General features: G+C 40.1%; 1 long non-coding RNA gene across 2 annotated transcripts in view; it reads left to right on the top strand.

The window, feature by feature from the left end:
• LOC117083922 overlaps positions 1 to 21662 on the top strand; it is a 73352-nt gene that overhangs the window by 797 nt on the left and 50893 nt on the right. For both annotated transcript variants that reach the window (XR_004437254.1, XR_004437253.1), the window contains exon 2: positions 7221 to 7380. This is a non-coding gene — a long non-coding RNA (uncharacterized LOC117083922). The remainder of the gene's footprint in view (positions 1 to 7220; positions 7381 to 21662) is intronic.

Genomic DNA, 21662 nt, shown 5'->3' with positions numbered 1-21662 from the left:
ACCACAAAATCAGCTTGTCAGCTCATTGTGTGTGCCTCAGAAGGCTCAACACAGAATTCAGGAAAGATGCCAGGTATAAGCTGAAGGTGAGCTCAGCAAATAGGTTAACTGATGGAGTCATGTACCAGACCGTAATATCTTCCTATCAAGTCACGCACAGAAAAATAAACCCGAGACTGGGAATTAGCTCAGGCAGGTATTCAGTTGTCAGACTTGGTTGGCTTTCTGGAAGCAAAGAGATAGACTAAAATTTAGGGATTCTTAACTTTTCTATGTGTGCCATGGCAATCCTGTGAAGCTGCTGAACCCCTTCTCAGAATAATGAGAAGTTAAGTTTTAAGTTCATAAATTACATAGGATTACAAAGGAAACCAAATTATATTGAAATTTTAAAAATACATTAATAACATGTATTGATACACTAATAACATTTAGCAAGATTAGGTCTAATACTATAATTTCAAAAAGCTGATAAACGTAAGAGATTTTGTGATGTCTGTAACATCAGAAATTTAATATGAAAGTATGTGTGACTTCTGTTGGTGCAAAGTGACAGGTCCTTCTAATACTATTATGTTGCCTTTATTCATAATGGAAGGAAATGGTAAATTTTGCTTGGAGGTTAATGAAAGTGCAGATGTAATTTTTTTCCCCATCCAATTTTAGGGCTCTCCATCCCCGCAGTTTTATCCATGGGCCAAGGATCTGCAGACCCCAGATTAAGAATACCTGAATTTGACAGTCTTTTGTGATTAACAATGATGATAAGTGCCATTTATTTAGTATTTACTATTTGCTTGTTACAAAGCTTATATATAACATTATTAATCTTCATAGCTATTTTATAAGGTAAGCATTACTCTATGCACCAGGTATGGAAATGGAGGCTTTTGTAGGTTAATGCCTGAAAAAAAATCAAATTCTTAACTCTCAGAAATCTAACCACATTTGTGGTCTTCCAGCCCTGATTCAAATAGAAAACACTCTTCTTATCCCAAATTGAGGTGTAAAGTTCTAGAGCTGGCTTCAAAACAAGGAGCGTCAAAATATCTAAATAAGTGTGCTTTAAAGTACTTTTATTAGTTCAATTTTGTGCCCTACTTTAATACTCTAACATTCTAATTTCTAAATAATTTTTAATCTAGATAATGCATCTCTATTTGTTTCTTAGTAGATGTACATGAGTATTTTACATTACTTTATTTCTCAGAAGAAGCCGAAGGTGATCCAGTGAAAACATTACAAACATAGAGAAATTAAAAGAAAAATTCCAGAAATCTTAGGGTTTCATGGTCATTACCCCTGTCAGGAGAACTCATCTTTTCTTAGATTTAGTGTTTGCATTAGAAACCTCCAGGAGTAAGAAAAAAAAGGGAAAAAAAGAAAAAAGAAACCCCCAGGAGCTCAGAAATCTTTAATGAGAGCCAATATGAATACACATCAGATACAGTTGTGGTTCTTAAGGCTCTTCTAACTCTCATGATTCATAGTCTTTGTGTTTAGACCTCCAGTGTCCAGTACAGAAACCACTAGCCACATGTGGCCATTGAGTACTTGCAGTATAGCCGATTTAAATTGGGATGTGCTGTAAGTAGAAAATATACAGTAGGCTTCCAAAGACTTAAATTGTCTTAATTTCACCTATTTCTTTTTACCTTTTTAATGTAGCTATTAAAGACTTAAAATTACATGTGGCTCATGCTGTATTTTTACTAGATAGCACTGGTTTAGAGTGAAAGAATTTGACCTGTATGTGAAGTTATCATAAAAAGAATAAATGGAAGCATTTAAAATCTAGTGTTTTTAGTTCTAAATGGTACCAGCCTAGGTTAAGGTAATTATTTCTTGTCTTAATTCAGAAAAGCATTGTAGATCACTCACAGAGAACAGTTGTGCTGAGTAAAGGAATTATAGAAGATAATAATTGAAAAAGAAAAGTACCTAAAGCTGAAGGTAGAACCCCAGTCTGGTTCTAACTTTCTGATAGTTAAGACAAAGAGGAAATCAGCTAGAAAATCTTTATGTATACAGGATGAAAACATACCAGTTGCGCAGGAGGAATAGCTTTGCCAGGCCCTGAGCCACAGGAGGTATTATTCTTGGGCCCTCATAAAGGGAACACTGTGATGTAGTGGAAGCACCCCCAGCAGTTTGCCCACAATGAAGGCAATGGTGGGTTTTATGCAGCTGTTTCTTATATCTGCTGGTCATGAGGATGTGTTGTCTGGTTAGAAACTTGGGTCCTCATCCATCCTTAGGCTGCCTACCGTAGTGGATGTGATAATGCACCACTCAGATTTCCTACCTCAGTGGGCATAACTGATGAACAGCCCCAGCTGCTATGCTCTGAATTCAGCATTGTATCCCGCTGAGGCCACACTTCCCATCAGCCATTCCTAGCCAATGACTGAGCACAACAAAGATGCTACGGCAGTCCTGTTCTTGGGAGATGTGGAACTCCTTTGACAGGTGACTCTGGCTCAAGGACTCTCCATTGGCCTGGCTGAACTTTCTTAGATTTGTGCTGACGTCTAAGATTCTTCTAATTCAACCTTTCTTCTTCTGTCCTTCGCAGACATTTTGCCCAATAAATTTCTTGCACATATAATCCCATCTTGATGTCTGCTCCTCAAAGAACCCAAACTGATAAATCTGACTCCAGACTGGTTGGTAAAGAGACAATAAGTAGGAGGAAAATTCCAGTTTAAATAACTCTGGTTATTACTACAGAGCTTTTCCTCCAAACTGTAAACTCTCCTGAACTGTGCTGAATTTCATGAGGCTAAGAGAACTTCCGCATAGCCTGCATGAGGACTTAAGGCCCTCTATGTAAAAGCAGGCCAGGCAGGCTTTTCTTCTCCTGAGTGTGTACCCTAAAACAAGCCCTTTGTATCTTGCATATTTAATGGTAAGAAAATGTGAACATATTGAAGGGCAAAAAGAATGTTTGCCTAGTACTTTGAGCAGATATCCAAATCTCGCTATGGACAGCTTCTGCCCTCCCACAATTGGGAAGACTCCAGGGTCTCTTTACTGAATTAGTGAAATGGGAAATCACTATTCCCAAGTGACAAGTCAATGTGACTGGTATTTCCAGGAGACCAGCTACAAAGAGAAACCCCAAATAATGTCATTTGAGGATCATAACTAGTATTTCTCACATCTCAACTTAATGAGAGTTAAGTAGCTGAGAGTTTAAAATTACATTTCCTGACTAGAACTGTGTTGCCAAGTGGTTAATAATGTGCATGGTATGAATAAAACAGAATTTAGTTGCTATCTCTGTGTCTAAAATACATTCAGTGTTTCTGTAGAATGGATCAGAAGAGCCACAGAAGAGAAAGTCATAACCTAGGCCTGTTTCCTAATGTCATATGCTTTGTACTCTTCCATTTTCCTGGAAGAAGAGTAAGGAAGGTGGGTGAATGGGCTCTGTATTTGTAGGCTCTTAGTTAAAAACATTAATAGTGATGATGATCAACATGCTGACAATTAGCACATTGTATGTGCTAATATATCCACAGAGTATAATATTGAACAGAAACCAAAATTATGTACGTGTTAAAGAGTCAATAGTTTTTCTTATTTTCAGAGAGCTTTTGAATCTAAAAGGAGAGTTAAACCAAACCAACATGTAATTTATAAAGCATATCACAATAAGAAAATTTCAAGGCCTGTGAGGTTGAAGACTAAATGGAGTTAACTCAATAAATATGAGGAAATTTCCCTAACATAGTAACTCCCCACTGGTGATCTTAATTAGGAGGGAAAGTAGATACTTGGCCATGTCACATAACTTCTAGTCTAAGGAAGGGGCAGTATTGCATTCAAGTTTCTTCCACTTCATTCCACCCTCCTGCTGTCAAGAACTGTAAAGAGTCTGAGATTTTATCCTACTTGCAAGCTAACAGGTTAGCGTGCCACAGTTTCATGGGTACTGAAACTGAGACCCTTGCGTTAGAGACAGGCCTTTATTACTCATGGCAAAAGCAGTAGCCAGAGCTTAGTGTTAATGCTGGTTTCCTATGTCCACAAATCCCATGGATTAGACCCAAGTCCAACACAGGTGGGTCTTGATTGATGCCTACACATGCAGTGGGTTGTATTACAGGAGAGGAACACTGTGCTTGTGGAGTCTGTTGCTTTTATTATAAGCAGTAACAAGCTTGTCTTGGGGGGCGATATTACCTCATCCCTCGGGACTGCTCCCTGCAAACACAACTCTGAGAAAAGGCCAAGGTAAGACATGGTCAGGGCCTTGCATTCTTGGCAAAACCAATAAGAACATGCAGGCACCCTCAGGGCCCATGGTGAATTACCTCTCCCAAAAACTGCTTACTCTCCTTTCATGATGGAGTGTTGATAATTGGAGGGGTAAGCTCTAGGGACATTCGAATGGACATATTTACTAGAGGACAAGACTATTGTATGTTGACAGGTCATGTACATAAATGCATCTCACTTTTTATCCTCTTTTCTCAAATCCCTGGAAGTTCTGTGGGGCCGACCTGACCACCTTCTTTTCTCCCTTTTATCTCCTGTGGCTTGGAGCTTTCTCATCTTTTCCGTTTCCCACCTCCCGTAGAGCCAGCTGGTCCTACGAGTTAAGTTGGGGTTAGGGGAGGGATTTGGCTTCAGAGGCCTCTAATCCTTGGCTTTATGTTCCAGCCCAGCTTTCCTAATAGCTCTGTGTTGGGGTTTCAGTCATAAGCTTGACCTGCAGTCATGGTATTTTTCTTTCCTTCACCACTGACACTTGAGAATTTATCTTCCTTGTGGACTTCTAGGGCAGTAGTGGCTTATGGTCCAATGTGTGATTTGAATATACCTGGATCCAATGGCTTATTTATGCTTTGAATAGAATGTAAGGGTCTAGGCTTGAGAGTTAGATCTGGCATCATATTCTTGTCTAGCCATGAATAGCTGTGAAAACTTTACCTCTCTAAGCCTCAGTCTTCTGTGAAAAGGACATAATTTATACCTCATAGGATTAATAGCTGTGAAAACTTTACTTCTCTAAGTCTCAGTCTTCTGTGAAAAGGACATCATCATTTATACCTCAAAGGATTTTGTAATGAATGCATCAGAAAATGTATCACAAGCACTTACTAGAGTGTATGGCACAGAAGATGAAGCTTTATAGTTCAAAGCCTTTTCCAGGAGTTGTACAATGACAATGCTTGGAAGTGACTGATTCTGATGTGAGGTTGGGGCAGTTGCTAGAACATTATACATTTTTCTGGTGTTTCCCTTTTCATTTCCTGTGATCCTGTGCTCTTGTGAAATCTTATTACAGCCCTAGTCACTTTGGTTCATTACAATAAAATTTTTCTTGGAATGGTGTCAGTCAGTTTATGCAACTTGATTACACTGGAATAGTCCAGGAAAGGTGGATACAGAATAAATAACAGAAATAAAACCCCTCTGCTGCCACAAGATTTATATATATTACCCCCTTAGGAAAGGACAAGTATGTACATGGTGGGGTGCTTGAAGCAAAAAGGCCCACCCGTTGCCACTCTCTCCCTACATTCATGCTCATGTATCCATCTGCTCCAGAGTAGATGTGGGATAGCATATTTCCCCCCATAAAGGTTAAATTATGTCTATTTTTCAGTGAGACATAACCTTGACATTGCCAGATCCATTTCTGGCAACTTATGCAACTCCCATCTAAAAATAGACATTCTTAGAATCACATCTGTTTAAATGGGAGTAATTTCAATCTTATTGAAATAAGTTTAGAAAATGTGTTTGAGTATTATTAATTGTAGAACTTCATTGCGAATGAACTTGGGGACTTTTGCTTGGATGTTGATTGTAATCTCAGTTGACCTGGAGGTGGAACTTTCAGTCCTTTCTTGTCACCATAGAATGAACTTTAATGGTAGTATATAACAATATATCTTATCTACAGGCATATATTTCTTTAACATTAAAATAGTGGCTGCATCTTAGGTCATTTGCTCCATGAAGCATTGCTGGTGTAGAACTGAAACATTTAAAAGAAGGTCACTTTAAAAAGAGGTCTTACCCCATAGTTTTTCTGCTCAATATAAAAGCTGATGAAGCTTCCTGAGAGAGTACAGGAGGAGGTAAATTCCTCAAGGAGAGGGGATAAATGGTTTTCATCATTGTAACTAGGGCCCAAAAATGCCCATTCATAGGATGTGTTTAGTACATGTGTTTTGTACCACTTTACATACAGTATTAGAACTTAACAAACATGTACATCTACTTCTTTCCTCCCAGCCTTTTGTGTTGTTATACATTTTATTTTTGTACTATATCATTCTTATTTTATTTAAAATGGTTAATTATCTTTTAAAGAGGTTTAATAAAAATGTACCCAAAAAGTTACCATTTCTAGTGCTTTTCATTTTTTGTGTAGATCCGTATTTTTATCTGGTATTATTTTCTTTCTGCTGGCAGAACTTCCTTTGTTATTTTTTGTAGTGTGGGTCTGAATGTGATAAATTCTTTCAGTTTTTGCATGTCTGAAATATTTTTATTTAACCTTCATTTTTGAAAGACTAGTTTTGTTGGGTATAGGATTCTATGTTGACAATTGTTGTTGTTTTCTAATAGAGATGGGGCTTGCTAGGTTGGTTGCCCAGGCTGATCTCAAACTCCAGGCTTAAGTGATCCTTCCCTGTTGAACTCCCAAAGTGTTAGGATTACAGGCTTGCACCATTCATGCCTGGCCTATTTTTTTTTTTTTTCTTTCAGAACTTTAAAGTTGTGGCTCCAGTGTCGTTTTGCTGCATTGTCTGTAAACAATGAGAAATCTGCTGTCATTGTATCTTTGGTCCCTCATATGTAAAAGTTTTTTTTCTCCGACTGTTTTTAAGATTTTTGCCTTTATCACTAGTTTTGAACAATTTGAGCAATTTGATTATTTGTGCCTTGGTGTAGAGATTTTATGTTTCCTGTGTTTAAGGGTCATTAAGCTTCTTGGATCTCAGAGTTATAATTTTCATCAAATTTTGAAAATTTTTCTCCATTATTCCTTAGAATTTTTCTGTCCCACTCTTCTCTCCTCTACTTTGGAAACTCCAGTTACACATATTTAAGGCTAAAGTTGTTCATAGTTCACTGATGCTCTGTTGTTGTTTTTTTCTTTCTTTCTTTTTTCTCTCTCTATATGATGGCTTTATAATACGAAAACTTGGCTAGGCTGAACTACATTTCACAGACTTTCCTTTCTTGTGTGTTTACAGATTGGGTGGGTCACAAGAACTCATCTTTCACGATTTGGAAGCTGGAAGGAAAGAAGCACTTTTGTAGCTGACTCACCTCAATGGCATGAACAGTGTCTGAGCCTACAACTGTGCTACCGTCTCTGGATTTTTCTTCACTTTTTCCTTACTCATGAGCCAGGTATGTGTTTTTAGTTCCATAAAAAAGAGCCCTGGCCAGGCGTGGTGGCTCACACCTGTAATCTCAGCACTTTGGGAGGGTGAGGCAGGCAGATCTCTTGAGCTCAGGAGTTTGATACCAGGATGGGCAACATGGTGAAACCCCGATCTATAAAAAATACAAAAAATTAGCCAGGCATGGTGGCATGAACCAGTATTCCCAGCTACTCAGTGGGCTGAGGTGGGAGGATATCTTGAGTCTGAGCCGAGATAAGTGCCACCGTGCTCTAGCCTTGTTGACAGAACCAGAGCCTGTCTCAAAGAAAAAAAGAAATTACCATTGCACCAAAGTCAAAGGCAACAAGAAAAGACATGGATTTCAGTCTATCCTCATGGAGTTCTCGCTCATGATTACAGGGTTTCAGCTTGCTTGCGATAGTCTTTTCCTGACATTCCCTTACTGACTTCCTTCCCTATGGGCTGTATATCAGATGCAGAGACACAGCTTTACAGAAGCTGCTTAACCAGCCCTCATAACTGCATAAGCCAATTCCCTGTAACAAGTTTCTTTATATATGTATGTATGTGTTTGACTAGAGAAGCAGGACCAGTGTGAGATATACACAGGCACTATTCCCAGACTGTGTGCATATTGCATACTGATTCCCCTACATCTTTTAGGTGGTTATTTCCTGGGCTTCACAGTTTCCTTACATTCGTTCCTTACATTAGTATTCTGCTGAATACATGGGGAGGACTAAAGAACTTTCCAGTGTTCCCTCTCTGTGAAGCCCTCTCCTCTCTTATATTCTGTTTGCAAACTCTAGCTGCTCTAATATTTTTGCACTCCACTTTTTCTACTTACGGCGTCTCCTGGGGATCTGCCTGTGTTCCCTCTCTGATGTGACTAGAATGTGTTCCCCAAAGTTTGTGTGTTAGAAGCTTAATCTCCAATTTAACAATATTGAGAGTTGGGACTTTCAAGGGATGATGAGGTCATGAGGATGATTATTAGGTCATGATTAGGGCATTAGCTCTGGCCTCATGAAAGAATGAATGTTGTTGTTATGGGATTGGGTTAGTTATTGCAGGAGCAAGTTCCTGATAAAAGGATGAGTTTTGTTCCCTTCCCCTGTGTGCTCTCTTGCCCTTCTGCCTTCTGCCATGGAATGACTCAGCAAGAAGGCCCTCACCAGATGTACTCTTCTTGACCTTGGACTTCCCAGTTTCCAGAACTGTGAGAAATGAGTTTCTTTTCTTTATAAACTGCTGAATCTGTGGTATTCAGTTGTAGCAACATAAAATGGACTAAGACAGAAAATTGGTACTGAGAAGTAGGGCTGTTGCTATAACAAATACCCACAAATGTGGAAGTGGCTTAGGAACTGGATAATGGATAGAGGCTAGAAGAATTTGGTATAGCAAGGTAGAAAAGCTTGGATTGCTGTGCAGTTCTGATGAGGGCTCAAAAACAGGGAAGAGGAACGAAAGTCTGGAACTTCTTAGAGATTACTTAGGTGGTTGTGACCACAATAATGAAAGAAATATGGACAGTAAAGGCCGTTCTGATGAGGTTTCAGATGGAAGTGAAGAATAAGGTATTGGAAACTAGAGTAAAGGCCACCCTTGTTATAAAGTAGCAAGTAACCGGGCTGAACAGTGTCCGTGCCCAAAGGCTTTATGAAAGGTGGAAGTTACGAGTGATGAACTAGTATACCTGGTGAAAGAAATATCTAAACAGCAAGTCCTCCATGCTGCGCATGGCTACTTTTAACTTCTTACAGTAAAATAAGTTAGGAAAGATACGATTTAAAGACAGAATTTATCACTAAAAAGTCTGTATACATTCTGTCTTGCCCTTCTGCCTTCTATTGTGGGATGATGCAGCAAAAAGTCTTCACCATATGCAAGCCCTTCACCTTGGACTTCCCAGCATCCAGAACTGTGAGAAATGAATTCCTTTATAAAATAAATAACCCAGTTTGTGGTATTCTGTTATAGTAACACAAAACAGACTAAGACACCTTTTCTGTGCTCCAGCCTGGAACAAACACTCTTTCAAGGCAGAAAGATGGGCCAGTTGCAGGGCTCACCTTATTTGTTTCCCATCCCTCAGGAATCACTGTCCTTTGTTTGATGTGGTGTTTCTTGAAAAACTATTGTTTCTTATATTTTGTCCTGTGATTTTGTTGTTTTAGATGGAAGAGTAAATTAAGTCCCTGTAACTTCATCTAAGTTGAAAGCAAAGTTTCAATACATGTATTTTGAATGTAAGAATAAATTTCTCTTTGGCATCTGTCATGAAATTAAACCTTGAATTGTGAATATATCTGATACTAAGGGAAAAAACTAACTTTTTTAGAGTGATGACCCTTTATCCACCAGTGGTGTGTGTGTGTGTGTGTGTCCATGTGCGCACACACGTATGCACAAATTTTTTATCTACCGGTGGTGTATGTTTGTTATTGTACTAAAAACCTTCACTTTAGAGCACTTTTAGAAATGTGTATTAGTGTTGTTTTATAGCAAGGAATCTTTGGATTGTTTTATGTCTAGGAAATGAACGAACCTGTAAATTGTGTAATTGTGTTTTTGTTATATTAGTTTGCCCATCTACTCACTTTTATAATTGAAACCTGGCAAATTTTCTTAGTGTTTCCAAGTGCTATATAGGAAGTTAAAATACTGTGAATACTAGGTAAATATGAGTTGACCCACTTTATAGCTAAAAAGAGAAAACATTCTGAACTGAGATACACACTAAGTAAGCAAAGGGATACACACTAAGTAAGCTACTGATATTTTGTATTCTCCACTGTGGGCCAGGAAAACTGCCAAGCATTTTGTATTATTTATTTACTCTTTTTTTTTTTTTTTTTGAGACGGAGTCTCACTCTGTCGCCCAGGCTGGAGTGCAGTGGCGGGATCTCAGCTCACTGCAAGCTCCGCCTCCCGGGTTTACGCCATTCTCCTGCCTCAGCCTCCCGAGTAGCTGGGACTACAAGCGCCCGCCACCTCGCCCGGCTAGTTTTTTTGTATTTTTAGTAGAGACGGGGTTTCACCGTGTTAGCCAGGATGGTCTCGATCTCCTGACCTCGTGATCCGCCCGTCTCGGCCTCCCAAAGTGCTGGGATTACAGGGTTGAGCCACCGCGCCCGGCCTATTTATTTACTCTTTATAACAGCTTTGTAAGTGGAGTTTATTGTCCCATTTTACAGATGAGAAAAATGAGACCCCCAGGAAATTTATTACTTGCTTAAGAATATACAGCAAGTGTCATAGCTAGGATTTGAACTCAGGTTTGTCTGCTTCCAAATTTCATGTTTTTTTTTTTTTTTTCGCATGTTATAATTCCCTTATGGAGGTTAGCATACCATTCAAGTCATTACGTTTAGTGGTGTTTTCACAGGGAAAGAATGAATAAGTCTGGCCGATTGGTGACATGCAAGACATGGACCAATACAATACAGTTTCAGTGGTTACTGATTAAAGGCCTATAGTCATTCAGGAATAAAGAAGTCACTAAAGCTGGTGTGCAGTATACTAAAACTAGTTTATCATAATCATAGGGTTTAGTTGATAACAAATGAAGTATAAAACCATAGTGTTTTAATTGGTTAGAAAGAAAAAAGTGATTGTATCTCCCTTATTTTCATCATACTCAATGTAATATTTCTTAACCTTACCCAAGCACTGAAACAGTCCAGAAATTCCTCCCTAAGTGGAGGGTATGAATAAGTTCATTGACTCAGTTACGGCATCAGTCAACTTTTATTGAGGGCCTGCAATATGCTTAGCACTCCTCCAGGTTTTGTGATGAGGTATGTATGTTTGAATCAATTAGAGAATAATTCAATATGTGCTATAAAAGGTTGAAAATATAGGTCTACCATTGTTTTTAGAAAGGTGAATTAATTGTATATTTCATATGAAAATTCAGATTTATTTCTTCTTTTAAGAAAAAATCTGACCTTCCAGCTTATATTTAAAAAAATTAAGAAGACTTCGTAGCAATTGCTATACCTTAGATAAGGGATGGGTTCTTGAATTTGTCACAATAACTACTATGTCCTATTGGTTCTTCTACAAGGAAGCTAAGTATCAATTGTCTTTGCAGTTGTCACTGTTGATTGTCAAGAATATTGCCTGACTAACTGCTGATGGCATTTGGTTTATAGCCTCTTGCTGTAGATTTAGAGACGGTATTCTAGATGCTTTTATGCATTTTGTTTAGCTCAGAGTTTTTTGAGAGTTAAGGGGGGAAGAAAATAAACAAATGGACTTTAGAATGTAAGACTGGCTTTGGAAGAGAATCTATAGTTGGATAATAAAACTAGATGTTGAAAGGGAAGTATTGATCAGAGGAGGATTTCAGGAAAGAAGTATGTAAAAGGAATGGGTAACAAGGTTGTTGGAAGGAAAATTATCTTGGTACAGATAGATGAAAGAAAGAAGATAAATGGAAAGAAAGGGGAGGAAAAAGGGGAGAAAGAACAGGGAAAAAAAGGCAGGCAAGATTTTCTGTGGAAAGAATGGCATCCCTATGACAACAAAAGTGAGGAACGTCAAGAGTATAGTGGACGCTTAACCAAGTCGAGTTTAGGTCTTGGTCAAATAGAGGCTCACACATTGTTTTTTTAAAAGTAAATTAGCTGTCATTTTTCATATAAAAATCCACATTTCTGTTTTAAGAAAAATCTGAATTTCTAGCTTGTATATATATGTGTGTAAACACATATATATATTTAGAGATAGGGTCTCACTCTGCCATCCAGGCTGGAATGCAGTGATACAATAATAACTCACTGTAATCTTGAACTCCTGGGCTCAAGTGATCCTTCCACCTCAGCGTCCCGAGCAGCTAGAACTACAGGTGTGTGCCACTGTGCTTGGTTACTTTTTTCTTTAGAGATGGGATCTCACTATGTTATCTAAGCTGGTCTGGAACTCTGGCCTCAAAAGATCCTCCTGCTTTAACTTCCCAAAGTGCTGGGATTACAGGTGTGAGCGACTGAGCCCAACTTCCTAGCTTATTTTCTCTCTCATGAAGGCTGATTTATAGAGACTTCACTTCTGATGACTGAGGTTGTGGGATTCCTTCCTTATGTAATGGAATTATGATGAGAAAAACTATAATTAAATTAAGAAAATAGTAAAGGTGGAGCCAAGTGTGATCTAGATTGTTCCGCCTTAGGGGACATTTTGGGAAGAGTTTGTGCCAAGTCAAAGGGTGAAGTCACCAAGGACATAATTTGCACTTTATTTTAAAAAGTTAAATTTGTACCTTTTTTCTCAAGAAAGATTTGGTGCTGTAGAACTTTTGGTTGATCTTCTGACTTGGGTTAGTTCAGCATAAATAATAAATCATGTAGTTGCCATTCTTTGTTGTTTTGCTATTTGATTCACCGGAATTGGTTTGTGGTGGAGATTGTGGGTTGCCAGCTAATATCCATTCTCTCCTTTTTTCTTAGTAAAACAGAATCCTGATTTTATTCTGGGCTGCAGTGTGCCCAGCTAAACGACTGTACTATGTTTCACAGCTTTCCTTGCGAAGCGTAGCCAATGGGATGTAGGCAGACGTGTTGAATGGGTTATCCAAAAAGATTGCTGTGTTACTTCATTTTCTGTATACTGGAAACTGGGTACAAAGAGAAGGAATTTATTTCTTAGAGTTATAGAGGCTAAGAAGTCCAAGGTCAAGGGGCCACATCTGGTGAGGGTCTTCTTGCTGGTAGGGACTCTCTGAAGGGTCCTGAGGTGGCACATGGCATCACATGGTGACAGAACTGAGCATGCTAGCTCAGGTTTTTCTTCCTCTTCTTATAAAGTCACCAGTCCCATTCCCGTGATAATCCATTAATCCATTATCCCATTAATTCTTAAATCCACAAATTAATCCATTCATGAGGGCAGAACTCCCATGACCCTGTCACCTCTTAAAGGCTCCACCTCTCAGTACTGCCACACTGGGGATTAAGTTTCAATATGAGTTTTGGAGGGGACAAAAAAAATATTCAAACCGTAGCAATTGCTTAAAGGAAGCTGACTCGGTTGGGACAAGTGCCTGTTTTGGTCTTCTTTTTTTTTTTTTTGAGATGGAGTCTCGCCTTGTCGCCCAGGCTGGAGTGCTGTGGTGCGATCTTGGCTCACTACAAGCTCCGCCTGCTGGGTTCACGGCATTCTTTTGACTCAGCCTTCCGATTAGCTGGGACTACAGGCACCTGCCACCATGCCCGGCTAATTTTTTTTCTATTTTTAGTAGAGACGGGGTTTCACTGTGTTAGCCAGGATGGTCTCAATCTCCTGACCTCGTGATCCACCTGCCTTGGCCTCCCAAAGTGCTGGGATTATAGGCGTGAGCCACTGCATCTGGCCTGGTCTTCTTTCTTATTCCTTCCTGCTTCCTGGAATGCCGACACGATGCTGGATGTCTGACAGCTGGTAACCTTGCTATATGGATGTGCTGCAGCTGGTGGGGCAGAATAGTAGTTGGAGTCTGGGGCTCTGGACTGCCTGTTTATGGGCTTGTTATATATGAGAGAAGAAACCCCATGTGTTTAAACCTCTTCTCTTTTGAATTTTCAGTTAAGTGAAGTTGAACCTAACCCTAGCCTGAAGAGCACTGTTGTCTGAATGCAATCCCAGGACACTGAGAAGCTGGATAAGCACTCTCTTAGTGCTCTCTGTTGAATTTGTATATGGCTTGGATCATACTCTTTACCCTAACCTTGATTCCAGAGAGTTGGGCCAGCTCAGGGTGGGGTGTAGGAGGATGCACTGTATACACACTGACAGTATATGTGTCTCCTCAACATTCAGAGGCCACATGGCAGGGCAGATGGTCATTAACTAATTTGGGCTTATCACATCTATTTAATAAACAACAGCGGGGACAGATAGTGCCCTACGGGCATATTGAAGGGAAGACTTGATCAAATTTAGCATTGTTTATTGTCTGCCTTGCAAACAACGCACCTGGATTTTTACCACGAAACTAGCAATAGAGTCCCTGAAGCGCAAGTTTAAAAACCTTCAAATCAAATGATTTGTAGTTTGGTTATGTGTTGCAGAGTTGACATCAGCTGGCATATATGACTGTGTCCATGTTAGCTGTTATATTATTAAAATAATTTTGGCTGGGTGTGGTGGCTCACGCCTGTAATCCCAGCACTTTGGGAGGCTGAGGCGGGTGGATCACAAGGTCAGGAAATTGAGACCATCCTGGCTAACACGGTGAAACCCCGTCTTTACTAAAAATACAGAAAATTAGCCGGGCATGGTGGTGGGTGCCTGTAGTCCCAGCTACTCAGGAGACTGAGGCAGGAGAATGGCGTGAACCCGGGAGGCGGAGCTTGCAGTGAGCTGAGATTGCGCCACTGCACTCCAGCCTGGGCAGCAGAGCAAGGCTCTATCTCAATAAATAAATAAATAAATAAATAAATAATAATAATAGTTTCATCCTGGTTGGGAAATAGCTATTGCTCAACCTCCCCAACACCAGATTCCTCTCTTTGGGCCTTCTAGACCCCTGCATGAACCAGCAAGTAAGAGGTGAATGCTTGACAGCAGGGACCTTCCTGGATTTAGTCACTACCCATTTGCAAAGTTAGGCATTTGAACCAATGGTGTTGTTGACAAAGAGAGTCAAACTCTATAAAATATTTGAAGAGATTTAAACTGAGCCAAATATGAGTGACCATGGCCCATGATTCAGCTTTCGGGAGATCCTGAGAACATGTGCCCAAAGTGGTCGGGGTGCAGCTTGATTTTATACATCTTAGGGAGATATGAGACATCAATCAAATACATTTAAGATGTATGATGGTTTGGTCCAGAAAGGCAGGGCAACTTGAAGTAGAGGTGGGATGTGGAATGGGGGTGGGGCTTTTAAGTTATAGGTAGATTAAAAATTTTTTGGGTTGGCAATTGGTTGAAAAAGTTATTGTCAATAGAAAGGAATATCTGGGTTAAGATAAGAGGTGGTGGAGACTAAAGTTTTATCATCCAGATGAAGCTTCCAGGTAGCAGGCTTCAGAGAGAATAAATTGTAAATGTTTATCAGACTTAAGGTCCTGTTAATGTTAAATGCTGGTTGGCTTTTCCTGAATTCAAAAGGGAGGAGGACACGATGAGGCATGTCTGATCCCCTCCCCACCCCCCGAATCATGGCCTGAAGCAGTCTTTCAGATTATAGGAAGTCTATTCAAATGGTTGTGGGGCATTCACATTTTATTTTTGGTTTATAGTGTCATTATCCCAGCAGTACTACTGCCGCCCTATATTTATCGATAGTTTGATTGAAACAGTATACAGGGGATATCGCTCCAGGCAGTTTATAGTTCACCCCTGGATCAAATCAGATCCACAGAGAAACTGAGAATGTGTACTGCATTTCAATTAGCCTCTGCTACCCCTTATCCCCATGAGAACTGGTTTTGCTGAATTGTCATGCAATCAGCATGACAATGTGATATCATCAGTCTGAGCTGTCAACAGCCCAGGCTGAGAGAGAGGGAGGGAAACAGCACAAATGACACTCATTGTCGTCTGTCTCTTGGGAATGTTGTCAAGGATGTGTGTTTTTATATCATGGTGTCTATTTATAAGGATACTCAGAGAAATGCCTAACTGCTTTTCGATGTAAGAACAATTGTATTACTCCTGAGAAACTGTTCTCTTTTTAACTTTACAAATCTCTTTGTAAGTGTCTAGTTTTCTCTTCTCCTTGTTTTTGTAAGTAGACTTATATCTATTCTGGAATGAGGCAGAGAATAAATAAATAAATTAAGTTAAATTAAATGAATCATATCACATTTAAATGAAATTATGAAAAAACTCAAAGCCCATGATCAAAGAAACCTAAATACGTAAGCATTTTGCATTTTTTTCTCAGTGGAATTTTAGTATTAGCTTATCACAATTATACTGAGTAATAATTATGATACTCAATTTTAAAAGCTCTGGAATGAAAATAACTAACTGAAGAGAATATTCTGTCTAAATTCATAAGTTCACAGACATATAAGCTCTTTTTTATTACTGTATTTTTACAGATAAACACTTCAGCACAGTCAAGGCCTTGCACAATTAAATTTGGAAACTTTGCTTTAATTCTAAGGGAGGCACAATACGAATGTTTGTGCAGGCTTTGTCCTAATTTGCCTTTGAATAAACACAGGGAGAGTCTGTTCATTTTCATAAACATGTAATCTAGACATACCCAAGTACTGTGTCTTCTGGGATTGTCTTTCCATTTTCTCCTTCTGTTAATAAATGGATTCCACCAGGCACGGTGGCTCATGCCTGTAATCCCAGCATTTGGGAGGCCAAGACAGGAAGATTGCTTCAGGCCAGGAGTTTGAGACCAGTCTGGGCAACAAAGTGAGACTTCTGATTCCATAAGAAGTAAAAACGTCAGCCAGCTGTGGTGGGTCACATGCCTCTAATCCCAGCTACTCAGGAGGCTGAGGCAGGAGGATTGTTTGAGCCCAAGAGGAGCTGTGATTATACTACTGTACTCCAGTCTGGCAACACAGCACAACCCTGTCTCAAACAAAAAAGAAAAGAAAACAAACGCATTCAAGTCTCATCCCATGTAACTCTGGAATGTCCTGTTCCCTGTCTAAGATTATCAAAGATTCCCAAGAGGGTTGCGTTCTCCTGGTTGTCTCCTACTGATAGCAGTAGGAGACAACCAAATTCCTAGGCAGACAGGGGCAGGTCCTCGGTGAAACCTGATGTTTAAGGTGTAGCAGGACAAACTGCAGACAAAACCCCTCCAACAGCGAGTTAAAGAAGGAAGGGCTTTATTCAGCTGGGAGCTTCGGCAAGACTCACGTCTCCAACAACCGAGCTCCCCAAGTGAGCAATTCCTGTCCCTTTTAAGGGCTCACAACTCTGAGGGGGTCCACATGAGAAGGTCTTGATCCATTGAGCAAGCAGAGGGTATATGACTGGGGGCTGCATGCACTGGTAATTGGAATGGAACAGAACAGGACAGGAATTTTCACGCTGCTTTTCTATACAATGTCTGTAATCTATAGATAATATAACCGATTAGGTCAGGGGTCGATCTTTAACTACCAGGCCCAGGGTGTGGCACGGGCTGTCTGTGTGTGGATTTCATTTCTGTCTTTTAGTTTTTACTTATTCTTTCTTTGGAGGCAGAAATTGAGCATAAGACAATATGAGGGGTTGTCTCCTCCCTTAAAGGCAAAGACTGCTTAGAACCTGAAAACTGGGCTGCCAGTTCCAGGTAGGGTCCACAACCCGAAGTTAGAACTTTCTTGATACTAATTGAATTTAGCTAATTGAATGGTGCTTTTTCCAGGCCAGCCCATGGGCCAATCAGCACACACTCCCCTATTCTGAGCCCATAAAAACACCAGACTCAGCGACATGTTGGAAATACCTGCCTTTGGGTAGGGGCTACCCACTTCAGGTCCCCTCTGGTGTCAGCAGCTGTTTTGTCACTCAATGAAACTGTTCCACCTTGCTCACTCTCTGGTTGTCTGCATAACTTCATTCCTCTTGGACACAGGACATGAACCCGGAGCCTGCCCGGATGTGAAAGGAGTTGTAACGCTGTATCCCTCCCACCCTATGCCAGTGCTGGGTGGCTGTCCCATGTGTTGGGAAGTGGTGGTGGGGCCAGGCCAGCCCAGGAGCCATCACAGGCCAGAGTGGGGCAGCAGGACTGAATAAGCTGTAACACAAATGAGCTGAAACATGTTCCTGGCTGGCCCACCAAGCTGCCAGCTGTGACACGTTCCCATTTGCCAGAACAAGACAAGAACTGTGACCCTTCTGGGGACCCAGACCCCAGGACTCTCTGAGTCAGAGCTGTGACACGCTGTAACACCCCCTTGGGGCTCCTCTGTTGCTGGTGTCTCTGAGTTTTTGGGCACTACTGCTTTCCCCCTGTCCAGATGCTGGTGCCTGGTCTAGCTACAGCCCCTCACAGAACTCCGGCCTGTGCTGGTGCCTGGAGCTACCCGCCCCACTGCAGCAGCTGGCATGCCTGGCTGTGCATCATGGCTGGACCCTACACTTGTTCACTCACACACCCCTTGCCACTCTGCATCTGGCTTGTCGCCAGTGGACATGGGATCTGGGCCGACAGTAAAGCTGAGCACAGCCTGCCAGGCTGAGGGGGTGGAGCCAGCCCAGCAGTCACAAGTGAAACTCAGGCAGAGGCACCATTGGCCACAGAGGTTTACCAAAAGAATCGTGTGTCATTACTGTTAGTGGTGCCTACTTTATACAGGTCTGCAGCAACTTCAGTTCTTGCCTTCTAAGAACAGAAAATTCAACTGAGGCAGGCCATAAGGCAGAGTGAGAGACTGAGGCAAGTTTTAAGCAGGAATGAAAGTTTATTAAAAAGTTTCAAGTAGGAATGAGAGGAAGTAAAGTACACTTAGAAGAGGGCCAAGCAGGTGATGTGAGAGAGTCAAGTGCCCAGTTTGACCTTTGACCTACAGTTTTGTATGTTCCAGCATCTTCTGTCCCTTCTCCTCTGATTCTTCCTTTGGAGTGAGCATGCACAGTGGCCTGCTAGCACATGGGAGGGACCACATGCGTAGTGTGTTTACTGGAGTTGTATGCATGCTCAGGTGAGGCATTCTTCCCTTACCAGTTGAGTGTTCCTAGAGGAAGGCCATATACCAGTTAAACTCTGCCATTTTGGCTCTTAATGCACATGCTTGAGACCACTCACTCAATTCCTGAGATCTCATGGGAAAGCTGCTGATAACCAGTTTCAGTTTTTTCCATCTATTGGGAGACTGCCTTTCTCTGGTGCTGGCTGCGACCCATTAGTGTTTTGGAGAGACAGTTAACAACCACCTGACTATCACCTGATGGTTGCCTAATATTCCTAGGGGGGCGTCTCTCCTACCCTGCTCATGTCTGCCTGACTACCTAATGTAATACTACTTTAAATTATTATTCTGGTTGATTTCTTAGCCCTAAAAATGAATCATCCCACCTCCTTTCTTATTTCCCAAAACATTATTAACGCAGGGTTATTTTGTGTAGCACTTTTTAAAAAATTGGAGATAACCTAAGAGGCTATAGCACTGCACAAAATGGGGATCACCTTAAAGTTCAGTGTTAGGCAGCATTGCCCCTGGCTATTTCCATCACAAGGAAACAGCCTTCTTTCTCTTGAGCCCCCTCCTGCGGCCTTGTTGCTGGCCCCTCCTCCTCTTCTTGTTTGTTGTACAACAAAACCACTCACCAGGCAAAGCTTAAAATTTGCTGGTACTTGAACCTGCAGAGAAATTTAACTGCCTCCCTCAACCTCCTGCCCATATCAGGATAGAGGCCTTTGTATGCTAGAGTTTCCGATATCAAATAATGGCAACAATAATAGTGAAAACATTTTACGTTATATTTTACTTTAAGTTATAGCAGAGCAAATTTTGAGTAGGGCTCTCTTCCCACCAACAAGGTTCTTGGGATCTTATCATTTGTGAGGAGGAATCTGGAGACTGTATTATAATAGACACCCTTTTATCTGATATTATTGAGTTGTTAGAAGGGTAACTATTAACAATTAATTGAAAAGTCAGTTAATGCAAAGATTCATAAAATGATTGATATCTTATGTTTTATATTTTATTAAAATGTGTAACCTGTTCATCTTTTGATGTTGGGCTAAGTTTTCTTTTGATTACTTAGTAATTAGAGTTCTAGTGTCTCTTTTTTATAAATTCTAGCTATAATATATTTGATACAGTGTCTTGTTTTTATTTAAAATAAAATGAGAACCTAATGATATTTTTAAGCAATCATGGCAAAATCCACTTAGGTTTTTATGATTATTTTTCACCAATATTTATATTTATCTAATTTGCATCTTATTTGACCACAGTCCTCTTTAGCAATTTGCTTTTATTTATTTTTCCAAAGTAGTCAATTTATGTGTCCTAGAAGTGACAACCATCATTTTTTTTTCCATTCATTTAATCAGTTTCATTATCTTTTAATATGCAGTTACAATTGGATGTAAAACTAGCATTAACATCTTTGGGGCCAGGTGCGGTGGCTTATGCCTGTAATCCCAGCACTTTGGGAGACCAAGGTGGGTGGATCACTTGAGGTCAGGAGTTCGAGACCAGTCTGACCAACATGGTGAAACTCCATTTCTACTAAAAATACAAAAATTAGCTAGGTGTGGTGGCAGGTGCCTGTAATCCCAGCTACTCAGGAGGCTGAGGCAGGAGAATCGCTTGAACCCAGGAGGCGGAGATTGCAGTGAGCCGACGTTGTGCCATTGCTCTCCAGCCTGGGTGACAAGACCGAAATTCTGTCTCAAAACAAACAAACAAACAAACAAACAATCTTTGGGAACAGACACAGTGGACTCCTGGTAAGTGTGTATTTCACAGTGATATAAGGGCCAAATGAGGCAGCAGCATGTGGGGCAGGTGATGTTCTACACAAAGAATGGAGGATGTTGATTAGTTCAGACAGTTGGTTAGCAGAGGTGCTTTATGACAGCTTCTCTGAGAACAGATTAATATTAGTAATCAAAGGCCTACGGCCAGCTCTGCCTACCAGGTATGTGACTTCAGAAATGTAACATCACTTCTCTGAAACTCAGTTTCATCTGTAATTTGTGAAAAAAATAACATTTGCTAAACCTACCTGCCAGGAAGGTCAAATGAAATAATGTACATGAAAGCTTTTTTTGAAATAGCAAAATACTGTTAAGAAATAGATGTTTTTGCTACTTTAGGTTGTATTTTATTTACAACATTTGATAAGCTGTGGGGATGTATTTCCTTGGAGTCTCTCGTATTTTTTCCTTTGTTTATGATGACTGGTGTTCCAGATTTTCAGCTTAACTGGAGTGGTATGTGATGTGGAAAGGCTAATTGAGCTTTATTGTCTTGAACATGAGTTGCCTTTTCTCAAATGATAAGTAATAAATTGGGTTATATGTATGTTGAAACGTGTGATGGTTGACTTGGCAACATAATGGCCCCCAAACAGAAGTAATCATCTTCCCCAAAACTATTCATGAATTTCAGCTTCTGACACTTAAGACCGCTGATGGTGTTATCCAAACATACAATAATTTTGGCTAAGAGTCTTCATAGTGCTTATATATATATTATATATATATTTATTATATATTTATATATTATTTATTATATATAATATAATATATAACATATATACTAACTATATTATATAATAAATATATAATAAATAATATATAATATATATAGAATATATTATTTTATATAGTGAATGTAAACAGGGCACATGTTATGATTTAAATTTTACAGAAAAGGA

This window comes from Trachypithecus francoisi, unplaced genomic scaffold, assembly GCF_009764315.1.
Source record: "Trachypithecus francoisi isolate TF-2019V2 unplaced genomic scaffold, Tfra_2.0 Lachesis_group0, whole genome shotgun sequence".
In the NCBI taxonomy this organism is placed as follows: Eukaryota; Metazoa; Chordata; class Mammalia; order Primates; family Cercopithecidae; genus Trachypithecus; species Trachypithecus francoisi.
Note: the sequence above shows the minus strand (reverse complement) of the source record. Positions and strands in the feature narration are given on the sequence as shown.